This window comes from Taeniopygia guttata, chromosome 9 (genome assembly GCF_048771995.1).
Source record: "Taeniopygia guttata chromosome 9, bTaeGut7.mat, whole genome shotgun sequence".
NCBI classification, from domain to species: domain Eukaryota; kingdom Metazoa; phylum Chordata; class Aves; order Passeriformes; family Estrildidae; genus Taeniopygia; species Taeniopygia guttata.
Window position 1 is genome coordinate 15,004,950 of NC_133034.1, and position 22,457 is coordinate 15,027,406.

The 22,457-nt window shown below is 42.6% G+C and overlaps 1 long non-coding RNA gene across 1 annotated transcript; it reads left to right on the top strand.

Moving 5' to 3' along the window:
- Window positions 1-253: 253 nt before the first annotated feature.
- Window positions 254-22,245, top strand: LOC140684745 (uncharacterized). The gene is made up of 3 exons (XR_012057456.1): window positions 254-1,330; window positions 18,849-19,045; window positions 20,599-22,245. It is a non-coding gene; the product is annotated as an uncharacterized lncRNA (long non-coding RNA).
- Window positions 22,246-22,457: the final 212 nt, after the last annotated feature.

The following is a 22,457-nucleotide window of genomic DNA, read 5'->3' on the forward strand; positions in this document are numbered from 1 at the left end:
GCAGTGGCTGTGTGCTGACACTGTCACCAGACCATGCCTAAGAGCACAAATTCCCTGTTCCTGGAGGGCTAATTGTATAATTTTTCTTTTCTCACACAGGCACCTCTATTTCCTCCTATTTATCTCTCCACCTAAATTTTAGGTAGAAAAAAAAAAAAAAAGAACCCCAAGGAATTCAAACAGACTCCTGGGCCACAACAGCTTTGGTGACCCCTCACCACTTTGTAGGATGGTTTCCCCCCTGCCCTCAGCTTGACAACATGTCCCTTACCTCCCCATCAAGAGAACCCAAAGTCCTTTCACCCTCTGCCTCAAAGCCAGTTTGAACCAGTGGCAAAGAAATAGGCATCAGGACATCTCTAAGTGTAGTATAAAGACAGATTAATCTTCTTTCATGAAGCAGCTCCTCTGCTGCACAAACCACATTATGAACTCTCCCAGCAAATCCTCTGCTCCACAGAAGAAATCATCTCCTCAGCTGCTACCCCAGGGACAGCAGAGGGTAAGTTCTATAATTATATAACAAAACTCACAAATTATTTTTTTAAAATCAAAACAACGCAAAACAGATAATTAATTTACAAAGAGGAATAAATGCTGCCTCATCCCTAAGTAGCCCAAGTTCATGAAAAGGAGCAGCATATTTGTTGTGTGCCACATGAATGGCTCTGACCAGCAGCTGCACACAGGCAGAGGATTTTAAATCTACTGGGACCCAATCCTGTAGCAGCAGTTCACTCAGGTATGCACCACAAACTAGTGCTGACAGCACTGTGGAGCCCTGAATATTTAGTACCACCAGTACACTGTAGTGCACCATTCCCAGAGTGAGCTGAGGTCCTGTTTTTATTTATTGTCTCTGTGTACACAACAAAGCTACTGCTTAAAGTGGATAAAATTGGTTTTGATTTTTGTCCTTTGTTGAGTGGTTCTCCATAAGAGAATTTTAAATTTTAGACTATACATGACATGGTTTTAGAATCTGCTCTCAAAACTTGTCTTTATCCATCTGCTAAACTAGGGAAAGGTGGGCTCTGTGAGCCCTGGGCCTTGAGATGGATTCAAAAGAAACATGCCTAGGAAGAGAAGGCAGAGGCTCAGCTGCAAGGGCTGGGAGCAGGTTGGCTGCTGGTTCTCTGCCAGCTGGGCACTGGCCCCAGGGACAAGAAGCACATCCCTGCCAGCAGGCACCATCTCCTCCTGGGCAGAAAAAGATTAGAGAGATGCCTTGGCTCTGGGGACACTGGACTTTTAAATGCTAATCCTTTATCCACCAGCAGAGGAGAAGGCTGCATTCCTTCACTGGAAGCAAGAGGGACAGCAAAGAAAGGTGAGATAAATGATACCCAACACTACTCTTAATACGTCCTTCTACAGAGATGGCTACACCAAAAGATGTCCATGTACTAACCTTGATTGTGGTTATTTGTGCCCAATATGCTAAAAAAATAAAATAAAATAAAAAAATCAAGAACAAATCATCCTGTTAGGCTGCCAACATCAGAACATGCCTTGGATTTTGACTAAGCCAGGACAGAAGCAAGAAGGCAGTGTAAGTAATTCAGAGCACAACTTCCTTTTGGAAAGTTACTTTAAAAAAATTAAAGGTCACAGTATTGTCCTAAGGACAAAGTTTCTTATAGCTTGTGCTCTGTTTTTATTCCATGAGCCTCTAGGCATGAGATTTCTCTGGTGTCTCAGGCTTTGCTCAGTGCAGCTCCAAACTTTCTAAACAATATCCAAAGTAAGCAGTGGGGAAAAATTAGCTTTGAAATATTTTAATAACTGATGGGGGGAAAAGGTGCTTTGTAGGACATAATTCTCTCTGCAAATCCTTGTCTTGGCAATCCTTGATGGCAAAAATATTGAATGAGCCCTTGCAAAGTGACTATAAGAGAGGACAGGGTATCAAAAGTCATGGGTATAGGGATTCTTCTCCTGTCATTAGCACTCTATTGTAAGGTCCTCTGTGGAAATCTCAGCATGTTTTGTAAGATTTCCATTTCATCTTGAAAATGCTTTCCAATCCCCACAGCATGCTAGGCTAGAAAGGGAAACACTTGCATTTTAGCACTGGAAGAAATGAAGCCAAGTGAGAAGAGCCACTTATTTAAGAACTACCCTTAAGATTTAAAAAAAAAAAAAAAAAAAAAAATCCAGGCAGTTTTCTCTTGAAGGTTGATGGCTCAGCAACACTGTCCTGGGTGGATATCACTGTAAATCTTCCTTGGGGCTACTTTTTACATCAGCCAATATCCCAGAACCAAGGAACAGCAGCTGATGTAGCTGTACTATTAAATTATTGGGGTTCATAGTGATGTGACTGGATGGTAGCAGGGCAAAGGAAGTCCTGGCTTTGTCTCCTCAGTGTACAGGGCTTCGTGCAGTGCTTAGGGAATGGGAGTCAGTGCAAATACCTAAATTGCTGCTCACCAGCTACTGCAGAGGAGCCATAGGGCAGCAGCCAAGGAATTTGTTGATACACTAAAAACCCCAATCACACCCTACCAGCACCGAAGACTGCGGTTCAGTGCAATCCCAGCTCCTCCAGCCCCTGGAGCAGCAGCTCAATGCAATATGCTTGAGCTCTGTTACTTTTAAAGAATTTGTTAAAACCAGCCAAACCAAGCCAGGGTGGTTGTTTTCCATGGGCACAAAATTTAAATGCAAGTGGCTAGAAAAGTGTCATTGTAATGCCTTTGCAAACAATCCCAAAGGCTGATTTGTCACACAATGCTGGTCTAAAGGCAGCCTCTATTCAGAAGAGCTATTCCTTAGGGATTGCCATAAAATCTTTTAGCGATCTCTGATTCAATGTGCTTTTAATCCCATAGGAATGTCTGTCATTTGGGGACCTTATAATGGATGAGAGGAGAGCCTATAATCCATCTTTAGAGGGGAGGAAAAAACCAAAACAAACTACCAAATACCAAACCCCAAGACTGCAATGCACTCAGGAAGGTTTACACTTTAACACTCTACTTCACTGTGCTTCTTTGTCATTGAGAAGAATGTTATGAACATTTCCCTCAAACACCTCTTTCTAATAATGATTGTTCTGGAGAGAAAACACATTTTGTTGTGATCATAACATAGCAGACTCTTTCACCTCCCCATCCCTCAAAGCTTCCAAGCCACCCTGGGCATTCATTTGTAAGGAAGGGCAGCATGTCCTTGAGCACAAAGAAAAAGCAGCCTGCAAATAAATAAAGCAGATGCAATATAGCTCCTATTCCAGGTAACAGGTAGCAGCTGGTCATGCACACAGGGGATTCTCTTTCATTTTAGGGCTGCCTGAAACATTTCAAGACACAATTGATGCCTGCTTCTCCTTTAGCATTTTAGTTTAGAGAAGGGGTATGCTTTGGAAGCAAATCTCCCAACCCCATCTTTCCCTACCCCACTTTGTTATGCATCATAGAGCAGTCTCTAAATGCAAGTAGTGCTTTGCTTCCAGATCAAACCAGATTGCAAGATGCTCTCCAGGTACACACCCATGTTCTTCACCTGCTCACAGCTGTGCAATCCCTGGGGCCAGGTCAGAGCTATCTCAGCACAGCTGTTGCTGCACGCTGTGAAACGCATGGGGAGAAGATTTCAGCTCCTGTGAGACTGGAAAACCCCCCTGAGCAAGTGGTGGAAATCCCATCTACCTACAGTCAGAGATCCGGAGATCACTCCCCCAAGCAATCTGGTCAGAGTTAAATTCCATTCAAGTATATTCTTGAAGACTTGGGATAAGGAAAATGCACTCATATCTTACATGTGCATCACAATCCTGTGAAACGCAAGCCTAGCAAGTTCACAGCTCATGACACTAACTTTAAAAACTGTCTGTCCCATAGCTGTATATTTTGGGTTATAAAAAATGTTTTATAAATGAAGGAATGGGACCTAAATTCTTCTAACTAGAGGCAACAGGACAAAACCCTTAAAATTACTGTTTATTATCAACAATCTCCACTATCAGAACAAATTGCCTATTAGAAGAGTCATATATACACAGGGTTTTATCACTTAGTGATGTTGCACTCTGAGGCTGTAGTAGTTTTGTCCTTATTAAGGGGATGTAAGAGAGTTTTTAGGGCATGTCCTGCTGTTCAAACAAAAGAGTTAATGGTTTGCAATAAGCTCCCATTACTAGGAGCTGAAGCTGAGGTCTTCTCTGCAGGACACCTCTCAGGGAGGCTGTATCTAGCCTGAGCCTTTGGGATAAGTGATCTTAAACCTGCTGACTCCAGGGAAAGCTGGGGACATTCAGTGCCCCCAGGGGTCTCAGCTTTGCCACTTTGCAAGATGCCTTCACTTGTCCAGGGGGTAGTTAGTTCCCTGTTTGGGCTCTTCATGCAAAGCCTTTCCTGAACCAGCCCAACAATGCCTGATCAAAAAAATGGCTCAGGAACAGATTCACCGACAGAAGTCAGGAATGTGAGGATGGAGGACAGCACAACATCAGGGCTCAGTGAAGTACACACAACACCTCTCCATCTCTCACCACAAGGGCAGGAGCAGCCTGACTCCCTGGGTGCTCAGCTGAAAGATCCAGAAGCTATTTCAAGCCCCCCAGCTCTTGACCTGTTCACAGAGAGTTTGTCTTTGAAGTAAAAATACTCAAGATGCCACCAATCTAAAGTTTAAAAGCAATCAAACACTCATTGTTGGCTTGACTCAAGAAAGGACATTAACATTATCTCTGAAGTATTCAGAAAAAAAATATACTGGAAAAAAAGAAAAAAAGTCAAGTAACCACCTCAGGCTGGGCTATGAAAGTCACAATTTAGCTCAGCCTCAGGGTGGCACATACAACAAAATTAGACTTTTCCCTGTGATATAATTCAGATAGCCTTAATGGATCTTTCCCCTTTTTAAACAGCTGCAGCGAAGTAACTTACAATTATCATATGTTCAATTAAACACACTGTGGGGCTTTTGGGGGCCCTAGCATGAAAATGTTGCCTGGAAAAAAATTACAAGCTGCTAAGAGTTAGTGGTAAGTTAATTAAGTGAAGATTGCCAGATTGCAACAAACTGGCATGGGATTCACAGACCCTCTTCTCTAGATAAAGTGCTTTGACTCACGATGAAGGCAGCACACAGGAGAAGGAATCAAAAGCTGCTCTATCCGGAGAGTTCTTGTCATGTGAGGAGCTGTCAAAGGAGCCAGTGCTCTTGATCTCCTGTTATATTTAGTAGAGAAAGTTATGTCCTGAACAAAAAGCATATATTGTAAGAGAAAGCAAAATGGAAGAGTTTTGTGCAGTCAAAAAGGAATTCCTGACCAGTTCCTGCCCCCCTAACAGTGATACTGATGTCCATGCTTAGGCAGATAGAAATTTCTTTAATGATCAGGCTCTACAAGGTTCTCTGTTTATAAACCACCTCAGCTCAGCTAATTCAAAGAAAATGGCTGAATGCATTTCAGGGGACTGCACTCAGTCATCAAGCCTTTCAAGCCATAGCTGTCTCCCAAAGGCAGCAGTTTATCAATAAATAGAGCAGCAAAGTGCTCACAAAATCTGCACATTAAAGAAACTACCCTGCTTAAGACTGGACTACTACCATGCCCAAATTCACCCCGAGAATCCCAGCTCTGTTTTCTCTTAGATCTTCAATTTTCACTTTTTCTTACTTCCTCCCACTCAAGCAATTGAAACGTTTCTTAACTTAATTCAGTTTTGGGCTCCTCCCTATATTTGTGAACTCCCTGTACATTCTGCAAGGCAGCACCTTCCACCCTGGGCACCAGGTGGAAAAGTGGCCTCCAGCCCTGCCTCCTGTTCCCAGAGCCACCTGCAGGAGCACATGCAGCAGGAGCAGCTCCTGTTGGACATGTGCTGCACACGGGGTGTGTTACAGTCTGCTCATACCTCGGAGCACACCCATCCCTGCAGAGGTGGGCACAGCATTTATGCCAAGGCAAGTCAGCAACCAGGCTGTGCCCCACCATCCATCCCCTTACCCCTGAAAACTCTGAGGTTTCTCGAACACTGTGCAGTTGCTCAGCAAAAGTGTTCAGTTTTAATGAAAAATCTAAGGAGGAGAGGAAGGTATAAACCTGTCAAACAAACAAACTGGTTATCTCAGGGATCTAGCCAAAAGGAACAAGCCTATTAAAGGAATCGTTTTCTGCACCAATATGTCACTGCACCATACTCTGTGCATAATAATTACTTAAATCCAGCCATTGCATGCATTATTAATAAGAGCAGCCAACCTCAAGTCCCCATGCAGCCTTAAAGCAGATCTATTAAATATTCCCAACAGGAAACATGCAGCCATCCATTATCAGCAATAGACTACACAGTTAAGTCAATGCCTCTTTCAAGAGGGTTTTGTTCCGGTGTAATCAACAAGGCTGCTCTTCCCCATCCTCCAAACTGCCTTTCCTGTCAAATCTGAGCAGCATTTCCTCATTTCTCTATGAAACATGAGAGATTACCCTTTATTGGGAGCAACAACATCTTGTGTAGATAATAAATGTTCCAGGAGCAGAGAAGCATCCTAAGCAACATGACAGCAGAAAAACAAGAGGTAGTGAGGATCCAAGGCTAAAGAATCAAGGATGGGAGAAGAGGGAGAAAGAGTAACACTATTCTTGCTGCTGAGGGCAATGGAGACCTTTGTTCACTGCTCGTGCACCTGCCATGGCTTTGACTTGTTACCATATACAGGCAAGGGCCAATCTACTGGCCTATAATTCAGCATTATTCAGATTAGGGCAACCTTGATTCTTGTCCCCCTGAATTGTCTCTCTACTCCTCTAATCAGTCTTTCAAACTGCTTCTGTGCAGTTGTGCAGTACTGGTTTTGTACAAGGCCACACCACTAGCAAAATGATGGTTTTCCACAAGAGGGATGGGATGTCCTCATGGAGGGGCATGGAGCAGAGCACGTTGTGGAGAAGGGAATTGCTTTCTCACAAGGGGATCTGGATCACAACACACACACAGTCACACAGTTTTTACATTATATTACATGACTGTAAATACTGCAAATCATAGTACTTCTTGCATACTCCTGGGCCCTGCCCTGTTTGCAATTCCCCTCTATTCTGTAGCCTCCCATGAAAGGTGTGATTATGGAGTGAATCAAAATAGCAGGCCTGGAAGTTTACATGCTTCAGCAGCAGGCCAATGAAATGCCCACAAATTATATGTTAGGAGAGTATTTGCTATGGAAACATTTGGCTAGAGATTTACAAGGCATGAGCAGTGACAGAAATGTGAAAATTCCTTCCTAAAAAAAAAAAAAAAAGACATGAAAAGATGGGGGAAAAGTCTAAGTAGTAATGGCATGGTATTTAAAAATGTATTTGTTTCACTAGAGAGTAAAAGGAGCGGCAAGAACAAGAAGCACAGAAAAGATTTGTGTGCTGGAGAGGGACTTTTCCAGCCAGGCTGGACTGCTGCACCAGAGGAGCAGCGCATGGGCACCATGGTTTTTGTCTAGCAGGTACAACACATCCAAAAGACAAAGATATCAAGCCAGCTGGTTGTGAAGGCAGCCCCTTGGGCTCCTGGCTGTTGCTGGGAAGCCTGGAGTATTTGACATTTGTTATCAGAAGAAATGAGCCTGAAAGGTTTCTGGCTGGTGAGGGGAGGCAGCGCAAGCGGAAGAGCGGGTTCTCAGTGACATATGGCTTGTTGGAGGAGAGGGACACCTAATGTAATAGTTATCAATACCTGCATGTCTACTTCAAATTAGATTAAGGTTAATTAGCTCCAACTCCAGTCCTTCCTTTATGTTGATAAGCGCTCAGAATTTTTTTATAAGTCTGCAAATGGTTAGCAAAAATCTAGACCCAAAATCACACTGTTTTCGAATGTGAGGTCATTCCCACAGTGACACCCTTCACAGAACACCTATCTTGAACTCCTACTATCATATTTTTAATTTACAGCAGAAAATATAATTTTCTGAATTCCTCTCCTGCAGCATGACAAATACCCAATTACAATATTATAAGGGGGGGCAGAGAGGTGGGGGAAGTTAAAAAACAGGCTGTTTTTAATACAATTCTAAAGAAGTTATTAGTAGATTACCCAGGCAATATATTACTGCTGAACAAAAGATGTGTTAGAAAACACTGAGTCATGCTACTGAATTAATGAAATTAGTTTGAAATTATAAATTTTCAACTGAACTCAAGCAGTTTGGGCTCTTCATCAGTTGCTGTAGTATCTTCCATACCCTTAGACCATGTTATTCATGTTTTAATCTTGTTCAAGAAGGGGTAAAACCTGAAAGCTGGGGAAGAGGGGGGCTGGGGGAGTGTGTGTGTGTCACAGAAATTTTAGAAAGGTAAAACAGCAGGTATCACAGTAACATTAAAAGCCACAAGCTTTCCTCACCCAAGGCAATTTCCTGTCCAAAGATTTGCTTTTTGAGGGGTCTTCGTTGAAATTGTCACAGATGGCAGGTGCTTAACCTGCAGAGGTTTTAGAAAGTGACTTGCTATGGGGTATATTGAAATGGGCAAAATCAGACATCTCAAGGTAACAGCTACTTACACAACCAAAATGAGCCAGTTTGCAAGCATTGTCAGGTTTACTGCAGGGATCTTAAATCTTGTGAGTTAACTTTACTTTTCAAAGTGTATTTTTTAAACCCAAGAGAGTTAGACAAAGAGAAAAAAACAACAAAACAGCAACAAAAAACCTATTCTGATTCTGCTTTTATTTCTCTGGTTTGTTAGACATTGTGGGAGCATAGAGAGATAAGATAAGCCAGTCTCAAAGCCTCCTCTTTCTTATGTTTATATCCAGCCAGACCTGCAGCTTATCATTCTGTCATTTAACTCCCTCTCTATTAAGTAAGAAGGAAGGATGAGGGAAGAATCAGTCTGGCCATCCCTCAGACTCTTTCCTGAGAGGAATGTGGCACAGGCTGTAAGAAGAGTTGCTAGAAGAGAGCACTGTAAGCTGATCTACTTATCCAAGGTAGCCAAATCTTTGGAGGCTGAGGAGCAGGCTGGTTATCACCAGAGAGCAGCCCCAAATTCCTCTGTTCCTCTGCCTGCCTTTCATTCAGCTCCTTTTTGAGAGCTCAGAGCCCCTGTCAATGCACAAGTGACAATGCACATTTTTCTTTTTATGATTACCATGATCCTGCTGTCTCAACATGAAGAAAAGACATTTTGATCTTTAAGGCTGCTTTATATTTTTTGTCCAGAACTGGGGTTTTGAACACACAGGATGCCACTGCCTGTGTACAGAAGAAACAACTCTTTCGGGAATGTTTCCCTGCATTTTGCTATCCCAACAGCCTTCTTGGCTAAATTTCAGACATTTCTAGACATTTCTGGAGAGACTTTGGCACAAAGGCAGAGCCTGTTCTAAGGACAGCTTTCTCCTGAAATGCATCAACCTTTTCTAGCACAGCTCAGTATTTGCACCATAAATTAAAGTCTATCCCCTCACCTCTGTCCCTGCTCAAACAGGAAAAGAAACAATCTCACCACCGCGTGTGATCTGTGACCAGAACCTGTTCTTTGCCATTTCAGAGTAATGAGCAGCAGAGAAGGTGGGGAACTGAATGCATGAGGGGGAAAAGACTGAATTCTTCCTGACTGATTCCAGGCAGGAATTCTGTTTCTAAAAGAAAGACTTAATATAAAGAGCCTGCTTTTTTTCCATGAACCCAGCAGAAATATAGAAAAATTAAACTCAGTGACAGAGGATAGAAAACCAAGTGGAAACTGGGCAGAGCACCATTAACCTTGGTGTACCCCTGTGATTAATACATTGCAGGTCTAGTGGACAGTATCTGCTCCCACAGCATTTGGGGATGGACACAAACAAGGGAACACATTTGGGCTGCCTTTTGCTCAGTGGCAAAGGATAGATTTTTTCCAAAGTGCATCCTCACTCTTAAATAATTCATGACATCCCCAGAAGCAGCAGTTTTGCTGCAGACATACTTTAGAGCTCCAGGACTTATCCAGAGCTACACACTGTAGTGCAGAATCATGGAATCATTTCTCCTGGAAAATACCTCTGAGATCATTGAGCCCAACTGTTAACTCAGCACTGCCAAGAAATTCTCACTCAGACTTGATTCCCATTTTCTCAAAGGGCTGAATGAGGAAGCCATTCTTTTTGGGCACTGATACCAGCTGTATCTCCAGTACACCTGGTGGAATTTGCCTGCCTTTCACCTTTCCCTGCTTTAGGTTTTATTCCTTCCACAGTTATTCGGTTTCTGCATGAATCCAATGCCTGCTGGCAAAGCTGTGTGAGACTGAATTCCTTTCAGGAAAAGGCATGCCAGCATGGAGTACTGCATGTCCTGTGAAAGGGAGTTCTCGTAGTGCAGGGTCATTGCAACCAATTACACTGTTCAATATTTCACCCATCATGCCCTTAACAACAAAATGGTGACTGGTTTCATCCTCCTAGTCTCTTATTCAACTTAGTTTTTTTTCAGAGGCAAAAATGCATAGAGCATCCCTGCATTATAAAAGTCTTTCTTTGTGCCGTGCATACTGAGCTGCTCAAGTTATTGTGGGTTTTCACCTAATCCAAATCACTGAGGCACAGTCTGGGAAATGGTAAATGAGGCTGACAAAGAAGTAAGAAAAATACTGTCCAGGGGAAACATTGGCTGCAGCTTAACTTTTCTAATTTCTCTTTTCATCTTGATGGGAGCAGTGGGAAACAGGAGGTTCTTATTTCTCACACCCTCTCCAATTATAGCCATTTTTCACACAGCACCTGAAAAAGTCTCAAGGCTGTACTATCAGAAAAATCAAGCAAAGATGAAGACAACAGTTCCAGAAGTAATCTCAGGTGAAAATTAGTATTGTAGCAGCAGAAAATAAAGCAACAGACATTTTAGTCACAGTATTAAAGTACAGGATTTCTCACTAAATGACTGTTCAGAAATCACAATATGCAATCCAAAAAAAGCACAGGACAACAGTCCACAGGCATGGAAGCACACAGCAAACCCTGGTGTTAGAGGAGAGAAAGCCTCAAGTGCATCATGGCAGGACACTCAGCCTGGGAGCAGAGCAGGGGCTGTGAGGGTTTCAGCCTGAAGGTTTTGAGCCATGTTTCTGTCTCTGGAGCACACCCCAGCCCCTCTCCTGCCCTTGTTTCTTTTCACAGCAGTGGAGGAGACAGCCCACGCCAACAACTGAGCAACTCCTGGCTCTTTTACACTGCACACAGCCTCCCAAGTGCCAGGTGCCACAGAGCCACGTGCTCTACCTATCCTGGCATGAAACACCCCTTCCATGCAGAAACTTCTCTGCAATTCCCAGTTTAAATATACTCCAGACTTGATACTCATACTGTCCCCTGGTGCAAACACTTTTTTTTCCTCACCCACCAAATACAATCATTCACTGTTTGACCTTTTTACTTCAGTCTCGCTGCATTTCAGTGTCCTCTCTCCCTCTCTGCCCCATGTCCATTTGAGCAACTGGCAGATGGAAAAAGTAGTTTGGTTGGGGTTTTTGCACACATCCTGAGCACTTCTGAGGATTGCCTCTAACCTTTGGCTGGCTGACTCAGCTGCAGGAGGACGTGGCCAGGCTGGGTGGCAGAAGACAGATCCCACCAGTGGAGATGCAGTGTGCCAAACAGAGATCTGTGCAACAAGCCCACCAATGACTTCCAAAGCACAGAGGAAAAGGACAGCAGCAGGACAAACTTCTGAGAGGGGAGATAAGCTGCCATCAGGGCTTGACCACTCCCAGCACTGCAAATGAGATTGAGGATGCCAGGTGCCTCAACAGCCCAACACACCTCTAAAAGAGACATGATTCTACTTTTCTTTTCTTAAAAGTGTCCCTGGCATTTCAATTAATGTCTTTAAACGAAATGAACTATTTACTAAAGTCAGATTTGCAGATCTGCTGGAGTGTAGAAGTTAGAATGACCTGGAAGCAGAGCAAGGATGGTTGGTGCAGGTTGCAGCCAGTTTCCTCAGCTGCATTGTGCAGGGGTAGGACAAGGCAAAGGAAAGAGGTCAGCACACAGGGATGGATGTAGAAGAGGTGAGGCAAACCTGTTTAGCAACTCCACAGATTCTCAGCACCAGCTTGCCTGTTCACCTTCACCTCAAGGGAGCCATGATCTGGGCTGCCTCTCACTGCAGACAGATGAAGGGTGGGGTTTCTGTTTCTTTTAGGAGCAACTTTGAGTAAGTCGAAGTTTGTTTTAAAAGCCAAATAGTAAAACCAAAGGTGAGAAATAAGGAAAGTCTGTAAGAGTTTGAAACTGAGCACCCTGACCTTGGCTATTTAGAAGAATTTTGACTACTACAGCCGCGTTTTGATCCCACTTCTGATCTTGTCTTTTAAACATAAAGTCTTATTTCTAGCTCTTCAGCACTAACCTTAGGCTCAGCTCACAGCCCCACCTGAAATCAAGGTCAGCATGTTTGGACTGCTACAGTGCCCCATGTGCCTGCACCTGAAACACCCCATGCCCTGGCCAGAAGAAATTCCCCTCACTAAAATCAACTAAATTGACTGTAAAATTAACCCACTTGTTTGGTTTTTTTCTCTGAACTGAATCTCATGCCAGGTTTTTAAAAGAGATTTCAACATTATGATTTTGAAAAGCATTTATAGAAAGGTAGTTTTTTGTCCTCTCACACAGTTTCCCAAATCAGCGCCTGTCATTACAGGTATCTCACACAACTGTTCTTTATCAGGATTTTTAACCCAGTTGTCCTTCTGCCTCTCTACCATTTTCTGCAAGACCAGACTTTTAGGCTTATTCTTCCTTCATATTACAGAAGTATTGTGAAGGAACTCTGCAGTGGAGTTGTCCTGGATTTATACCATTATGAAGCAGGATTTGTCCCTTGAATGCTGGGGACAATATGCTGCCCACTATAATTAAAATAGGGCAGAGAAAAGTAAACTGGGTATAACAAAGCATTTTAACTAGGTCTCCTTATCTGCAAGACCAGAAAGAAAGAAAAAAATATATATATGTAGGCTAAACTGGCAAATAATTTCCCATTGATTTACTTTTACTGGAATTTGGTTTATTGATAAATTATCTCCCTATCAGGATTCAGTGGGTGATTTAGGGGTAAAATAAATGTCTGGCTATGACTCAGGACTCCTTAATGTTCAGTTAACAGCAAGGTAAAAAGAGCTACATGAAAAAAAATTGCCCTTGTCATCACAAACTATATATCATCAGAAGCCTAGTCCAAATTACTATCCACACCAACACAGCGTGAACTTGTATGTGTTGCACAGCCCCTTTTGGTTACCACAGCTGGCCAGACACTCACTATCCAACCATTTTGATTTTTTGCTCCATGTCTCAACACAAAGGGAGAGAATTTTTCAGTTGCTGGGATAATACTCAGGCTTTTATTACATAGGCAGTGTTAGGAAGCACAGCAGTTTCAGATTCACTGATGAATAGGGGGCAGCTGTGCTGGTCATGGCTTGCCCCCAGCATCACCCTGTGCAGTGCAATGCTCTGGGAGTGCTCTGGGGTCAGGGCTTGAGCTGCTCCCAAAAATTGCAATGCTGACATCCCTACAAGAATGCTTTACCTGTGGGACTCAGTAGTCCCAGACTCAATACATAATCCTATTTTTTCTACAGTTTTGCCCTGTGTGGCCTGCATGAGCAGTCCCACAGATGAGTGTTGCTACAGTTCCACCCCTGTGACTGTTGCCAGCCACGCTGCTGCTGTCAGCATTTCCATCTGCATGGGACTGCACAGACCTGAGCCAAGCAGAAATCCCCCAGCCCTGGACCTACAAACTACAGGGACCCTTTTGTCCCGTCCTCATTAGTGGCTCTAAGTCCATCAGGAGCCATAACTGTTTGAGGGAGACTGGTTGTCAGACCTGTTCCAGAGGTTACTTTCCAGAAAGCAGCTTCTGCTGATTCATCCCTTACTGACACTGCTGACTTCCTGTAAATGCCTGACCTGGGAATATAAATTACAATATAGGCTGACAAGGATATACCCTCTCCAACAATAATTCAGGCAGCTGTGGTTTCCTAGCACAAAAGCACATCCCTTTTGCTTTGGCACAGTGAGCACATCCTTGGGGGTGACTGATGATGGGGCTCTCGCTGACCTCAGTGGGGCTGGTGTACTCTGACATGGGGACAGCCATGCTCACACCACAGGCTCCAAGGCAGCACAGCGACCATTATTCTTTATGGGGAGAATGATTTATTGCAAAGGACTCAGTTCCTAATGTCTTCATTCTCAGCACAAGCCTATAAATGACATTACTCAGCCTTCTCAGTGTTTGAGATATCCTAGAAAACAGCCACTACTGCTGGACAGCATGGAAATTATAAAGGCTATTAATTCAGTCCCAAGGTTACGGGGCAGGAGCTGATCACCAAGGGGAAGCAGGAAGGAATCTCTCCTCAGCAATAGCATTATTGCAGAAAGTTATGGAATGAAGTGATCATGGAGCTGGGAAGGCAGAGGAGGGAAGTGGTTTTTAGCATGCAATGGGACCATGTCTATAAAGGAGCAATTGCACTAATATTCACAGGTGCCCCTTTGAAGACACATAAAGTCTGGTGTCTTCATCCTTACTAGAGAAAATGTCCACAGTTCTCCACTGACATCTGTCATAAAACAATCATATAATTCAAGGTTACAGCTTCAAGACTGTCTTAAAGGTACAAATTTGTTACAAAATGCACTACGTTAATTACAGCTAAAATTATTCCCAGCATTTTTACTTTGGTACTGAAACATCTGTTTGCATCTGCAATGAGCCTCTCTTATCCCACAGCAACTTGCATAATGTTTTCATTAACACCATCTAGCAATGACAAGACAATATTCCAGCAATGTTTCTCCCACTAACAGATGTGATCTTATTGAAATCTCTCCCTTTGGCTCCCTTTAACTTCTTGCTCCCCTGGAATGATAGGATATAGAGAAAGAGGAAAATAAAATCTACAATGAAGGGGAAGTTAAGCAACCATACTGCAAGCAACCTAGAATAATAAATGATCTGAGTTTTGGAGAAAGGGATCTTGCAGGTTATTTGTACTTGTTCTTAAGTCCAATGGTGTGCCTCAACCCAAACCAATTTCAAATGAGGTAAATTTAGCTGTCACTTAAAAGTGAGATGAGTGGCTGCTTTATGAAGCTGTTTACAATGTAGACTCAATCATATCTGCCAACTACATGTTTACTTTCAGCTGAATTTCTCAATTGAGGATGGGATCACACAAGAGTCTCACCTCCATCTTTGGTTGAACTGTTTGCAAGTCACTGTTGCTGTTGCTGCTGGATGCAGTGAGAATGCTGCCTAGTGCCCAGAAATCCCTTCTAAACTCAAAGTATTTCAGGGCAAAAGAGATCCCACAAGAAGCATGCAGGATATGAACACACTTTGTTCACTGGATATCAAGCAATTTCTCAGTAGGAGTCTTGACACAAGCAGGCTCCTCACAGTCCTCTGAAACTTCTAAGGTCTGGCTTTAAAGTCTGGTAAAGCCATTATTTTCCTGCATAGACCTTTTTTGAAACTTTCATGCTTTGGAACTCTCTTGAAAAGCTCCTCAGTTTTTTTTTTAGTATTGCTGCCACCCCAGGAGCTGTCCTGCTATCTTGTGACCCAGCTGCCTCTTGAGCCCGAGCTCCACCAACCTCCTCTGCAGCTTCTGTGGTGGCTCAGCAACCTGGCCCAGGTTTGGAGCCATATGTCAGCTCACAAGGAGGGAAAAGTGAACTTGGAATAAATCTTCCAACCTGTTCTCAACAGAACTGTGCCTGGTGTCTGGATCCTTCCTGTTGCTCTCTAGTCCCCTTACTTTTTAAGCAAAGGCAATTAATCTGCATGAGAAACTCTGATGATGGATGCAGTAAAGAGTAACTTTATGCCACCAATCAACCACTTAATAGCATTCCTAAAATTACAGCATAGTACAGCGCAGTAGTTCCATAGCTGTAAGAAATACTTTTTTTATTATTGTTCTCGTTTAGCCTGCAGTATATCAGGACTTCATTTTCTGAAATCAATAAGAGAGAAAAAAGTCCAATTTAGCACGTGAATGCAGCAATAAAGTGCAAGGCTCTCTTCTCTTTCTATGTCCTGGTATTGTCCTTCAGGGTTCACTACTAAAGGATTTGCCATCCCATGCTCAGTTTCTCATCAGAGTTTGCACAACATTTCCTGGGTACCTTAGTTGTCCTAGAGAAGGCACTAATGATCCACAGATTGCTGGAGTGAGACTGAACTTTTGTTCCACAAAAATTTACTCCAGCTCTTGCAGGGCTGTCTAACCTAAAATATCCCAAATGTATGTTTTAATGTACCTGAAGTTGGGTTGAAGTTGTCGCAACAGAAAACACTTGGGTAATTTTTACATTTTCCTTGCTTTTTAGCCTTTAGCACTCTCTTTTAAATCTTGAAGGCTATAAACTAATCAAAAGCTTAAATCCTCCCATAGTTAACTGTTAAATTAAAGATTTTTTTTTTCCTATGGGAGACAAAACTACACTCTCATGCACCATCAGTAGCCGTCTAGTAAACAGATTCGATCTGCAGCCAAGGTTCTTTCTCCTGGTTTATGTTTATTTCTGGAGACTCCGTAAGCGTATTAAAATCCCATTACTTCTCCTGCATGTGCAGATCTGCTCTGTGGGTGTGCCCTTGCTGCAGCCCTCCCTGAGAAGGTGTTGCTGTCACTCCTCACTCCCTGATTGCTGCATTGATGCGACCTGCTCATGGTCTTCCTTGAGAGCCCATGTTCCCCCAGATCCCTGGCTCAGCAATGCATCCTAGCAATGTGTCTACAGGAGGCACTGGGGAACTTCTGCTCTACATAATTTCAAATTTATCCAGAAAACAACAGACTCGTGTCAGGCTTTGTATGAAGTTGCTTGAACCATATTTGCATTGTGGGTCAAAGACACCAATCAAATTAGGAAATTCTTGAGCTAAGGCTTGACACACTTCAGATAAAAAGAATAATATATCTGTTTCAGTTTCAAACTGGGCGGCTGAGACACAGCAGGGCTCAGAGTTGTTGTTACACTGCACCAATAGTAAGGTCTTAGCCTGACATTGCTTTTCAAACGTTATTTGGACTCATCCTTTTGGCTGATTATCCGCTCCCAGAGTGGCCTGTACTCTGTTTCAGCACTCATTGCCTGTCCTTGTTTTGTTTCCTCCTTCTCATAACCTAGGCATCTGATTGATTAACCATTCTTTCTTTTGAGAATGTTGCCAAACTTTCTATTGGGCCCTAACTGTGTTCTTATGTTTCTGGATCATTAAGCATGTAAATTAAATTCAATTGCAAATAGAATCTATAATTGTGCATATGCAGGGTCTTGAAGAATAGGGAGGACTGTAATGAGATAAGATATTCCCACATCTGTAATTCTGACCTACTCAGTCTTTCAGAAAAGAATTGCTCAACAGATTTGAAATTGCATTATTTCAAATCATTTCGGCAGCTTTTATAATCAATTATCTTCCTCTTATTGAAGTTTTCTGGAAAAAGAAGGGCAACCCTTTCATCTCCTGTTCCTGGCTGTGAATATGTCTACTACTAGATTGCAATCCCTTTGACTTAAATTCAGATATCTGAACTAAACAGATAATATACCTTGCTTTTCAGTGGAAAGAAATGCAAATGTTTGCATCCTTGAGTCCAGTGGACTGCCTTCATAGATGCCAGTTCTTCCTGAAAATCACTAAAAAGCACATAGTACAATCCAGTTAACCTTTTCTTCTCTGATGTAGGGTATCCTTTTTTTTTTTTTTTTTTGAATGACTTTTGTATTACCTTTTTTTTAACACAAAGGAAAAATCCTGTCCTTTTATGAGACTTTTTCTCCTAGAAGGAATTTGCTTTAATTTTGGACCATTCATGATGCAATAACATAGGGCTTTGCCAAGGATGTTTCCTTGTGGATCAGATTTACACACATTGCTTATTTCTATCACCATCCTTCACCTGTAGTTCCCTAAATATCAACTGAACTCACTGAGTGTGGAAGTAAATGGGAAAATGAGATCCTAAACAGATTCTCTGGGATTAGTGTCCAATAAGAGTTTACTGGCACCTTTGGCAAGGAAAGAGATTTTATCCTTACAACCTTCTGGATCCAACATATCACCTGCCTTGTATATTTTTTTTCATTGTTATTAAGCCATTTGAAATACTGAAGAATAAGTTTGATAAAGCAGCAGTTACTTAAGCAAACCAGCTTACTCCAGTGCCCAATAATCACCATTGCAAGTCTTCTAATGAACAAATAAAGCCATCATATCTTGGCCAAATTACAGCCTTGTTAATCATTCACATATTGCAAAAAATAACTTGCAATAATTAGTGCATATTGTGAGTTTTTCTATTTTTCCTTCGCAAGGGATATTTGTGATCTGATATTGTTTCATGTATATTACTGTTCAATTCTATAAATTGCATCTACTAAAATATTTTATTTCTTGGCATGAGGTTTATGGTGGTCTTGCAAGCAGGTAATGCTGGGGATTTGAAATCCATGAAACTTTAATGTGCTGCTTTGTAACATCTAGACAGAACTGCCCATGGGTTCCATGTCTGAGGGAAACAGGATGACAATCACCCTCATCGAAATTTTAATTTCAATTTAGTAGTCCATGTAACTCTGAAATTTACTTTATTGAAAAATTTATGTCAGTAAAGCTTTATTGCCAGGAAAGCAGAATTTGGACACGGGAGGTTCATAAAAATTGCTACAGCTGTCACATTTTGAAATTAAAAAATTATGGAAGTTTAGTTTGCAACATTTGTCCAGTGATTATGCTGTACTTGTCTAAAATTACAGTCTGCAAGACACTGAGTGAAGAAGTTATTCCTGACACCTTATCTAGACTTTGTGTAATTCCTTCAGCACTGCAGACATCTGCTCATTTCACTGTTGCTCAGTGCCTCTTCATTACCTGCCAGAAGATTTGTGGCCATGTGGTCTGCAGAGTGCTCGGCAGCTGCTGGTGTGGGTGAGAGGAGCAGCAGCACTTCCTACTCGCCCTTTCCTCAGAAGACTTTGAAATGAGCATCATATTTGCCTCTGCCCAGATTACTTGCAAGGTAAAATATGCAAATAGCTTAGAATTAATCTGCACAGGGATATGTCTTTTCTTTTAAAGGTATCAGTCTACTCAGCTTGCAAATGCTCCATTACCAGCTGCCAAATCTGAAGAATTAAAATCAACAGCCCTTATTATTTATTGTTCCCTATACCTACTAATAGCCTCTTAATTGTGTTTTGGATAGGGTATTTTTAGAGGGAATCATTAAGTTTTCATATGCTGGCAGACTAGAGAATTAATGAGAGGCTCTTAATTTAGCCATAAACAACTAACTTTATTTAAAACGTTCAATTTCCTGCTATTCATTTTGTTGCTCTAATCTTCATATCCTGTCCTGACATACTGCTGCTCTGGCTGTAAGACTTCTCCTGTATCTCCTTCTGGATATCATGGCCCACCTGGTCCTGCTGCTCCCTGGATCTCAAGGGGAGCAGGAAGTCAGTCTGGGGCAGTGCTGAGGATGCCCATAGTGGAATGTTGCTGTGTTATTTGCTGTCTATCCTTATTGCCTCACTCTGCTTTGTCCCTTTGCTTTCTCCAGTGACCCTTTTTTTGCTGTGCCACCCTGGGATCTAGGAGCACATTGTTGTTTCAGCAGCAGAAGGGTTCCAGGGACAGCCTGTGCCAGTGGCTGCAGGTACCTCCAGACATTAAATGACTTCTGCACACAGAGAGAAGCTCAAGGCATCAACATGAGGTTTTCTACCAAATAACTAGGGAGGCTCAGCCCAGCTTTGGTCCTAGACTAGTTTTAGATCATACTGCTTTGGAGTGGCCTGTTTAAGTCCTGCCATGCAAGAGACAAAGAAAGAATATAGCTGGATACACACCTATAAAATGTTTTCAGCTAAGCCTTGAGCACAAGAAACGTTCATCTGATTGTGCCATATCTTTGATCTGTGCTCTAGGATTGACTCCTTCCCTTCTCACCTCCTCCCCCAAACCCTCCCAAATGGCTCGGCTAGACTTTTCTAATTTTTTATTAATCTTGTATCTTATTTTAAATTAGTCTGTATCTTCATCACTAAACATAGCTTCTAATAGTCTTCTCCTAATCCCTTTTGCTGTAGAGTTTTTCCGCACCAAAAGGGAAAAAAAAAAACAAAACCAACCAAAGACAAAACCTCAAAACAACTGATGTAATTTTCTAGAGGCTGCAGAATAGCTGCTTTCCTGTCCTATGCCATTTTCCAAGGATTTTCTTTATTTGTATGTAAACCAGAAGGTGCCAATTGACAGAAATAAAACATACTCAGGGGACCTAATACCAGCTTGTTTTTGCAGCAAACCATTGCTCTGATGAGAGCTGTAAGACATTTTTTGAAGGACCAAGCTCTTCATGACTCTGTTGGTTCAAGGAATACACTTTTGCTTATCAGGGGGGAGAAGGATTTGGGAGCAGAGGCCACCCTTTGTACTTCACTTCTTCTGTTGTATTCAGTGTTTATTCCCTTCCTTCACAGCACAGAAATCAGGCAGGGGACTGCTATGAAGAATGCAGATGGGAACTGCCTGCTCTGTCCCTTCAGGCATGCTTTTATTCCTTTCCAGATAAATGTTGTCAGCTGCAACCATGCTCAGTAGAAAAGAGACGTGCTTGGTCAAGAGTAGAAGAGACAAGCAAGGACCTCTCAGGAGATCACTAACCTATTTTTCTGTAGTAAGGAGCAGTTAAGATGAAACTTCTTGCCTTTATACCACATATTTATAACAAAAATAAGATTTAAAAATGTTCATTTAGTACTAGATGTAAGGGCTGGACTGAGGTTTCAAGAGAATAAGGCATTGTCTTACCTCAAATATCAACATGATCTGGTAAAATATGGAGAAACCCCCATTCCACTGCTTCTGCAGGGTTATCAGTCCTGTCCTGGGCTGACCTCTGCCGAGTTCCCTCCCCTTCACAGCATTGCTGATTCTAAGCTTCTGCAGGAATACCACACCACTTATTAATAAAGCAAATTCCTCACACAGCAGCTGGTGGATTCTCTCTCCTGCTGGCACTCGTGTGTTCAGGCTAGGTTCTGATATTTGGAGAGCAGACAGAGCATGTGATTTTTTTTTTTTTTTTCATGTCCTTAAAGAATGATGCTAGTCTGGCAAAACACAGACACCAGGGACTACCTGCTACCACTTAGCTATGTTCATATGCCATTGCTATCCACCTATTCTGGTTCTTGCATACCCGAGGTGCTGAGATGGAGCCACTTGCCTCTCAGCCACCCACACTTCCACACAAACCAGGAGGAAGCTGAAATTTCAGTTTTGCAAGCAAGGACATGGCAGGATCAGAGAGAAAAAAAAAAAGAGTTTTAAAAACAATTAGTTTGGATCATCCCATTAACACACAATAATGTTAAACCAGGCAGATGAAAAATGAGGAGGAATCACAAAACTGCACCTATAGGCAACAACTGGAAATTCAATTCAGACACAGGATGGAGGATTGTGTTTAAAACTGGTTATTTCCCTCACACATCACATTTATAACTCCCGCAGTGCTTTCTGAGAATAAAGCCTTAGGTACATAAGAAAAGCCTTAGGTAAGACCTTGACTCCTTGCTGGATTTCCACATTGCAGATGGGGACTATAAACCCAGTTTTCCCAGAGTGGGCTGGAGGAGATCATCTCACCATGTAGGCACTGGGGGGAAGGTGGCACGTTGTGTCTATGGAACATTTCAATGAAGGGAAAAGGGTGTGTTGGGAAGTACAGTCAGATGCAGGGACACAGATACAGAAAACCAGAATGACCCTGACTCAAGGGCTGAAACAAAGCGGAGAGGGATCAAAATATCCTGGTGTGTTTCTCTAGAGAAGGAGTGAGTCGGTTTTCATAGGTGCCTTGACAACTGTGATGTCCAAGAACATGGCAAAAGGCAAACAAGGATGGAAATTTTCAATGTTAAGAAGACCTGGCTTCTAATGGTTGTTGTAAAACAAGAGTTTTGGGAATTCAGACCGTCATAAGGGTGACACCTTCGGAGGAGACCATGCTTTTTCCCATCAGAGGGGCTGGAACCCTTCTCACAGGGGTGGGGCAGTGGCAAACCCCAGCAGGCTGTGCCTGCTGTGACACTGTCCCTCCTACAGCCAGGCCATCCCCATGTGAGCCACACCAAACCCGTCTGCATCACTGACACCCTCACCAGGACATCCTCCCTTGTCCTCGTGTGAGGCCACAGCACAACCCCCTTTGATGATATTCCAAATCAGCTGCCAGCTCCTCCCTGTGTCTTGCCAAGTTGGCTTGCCTGGCTGATGTGGAGGACAACATAAAGCTGCTACCTCAGAGGACAAAATAAGAAAATCTGTGTTCCCTGCTCTGCTTTCCCCCCACTGCTTTAATCAAGCTGGTTTTCATGGGGTTTGTGGTGAGTGAAGCAGGCATTTAGGGACCTGTTACAGAC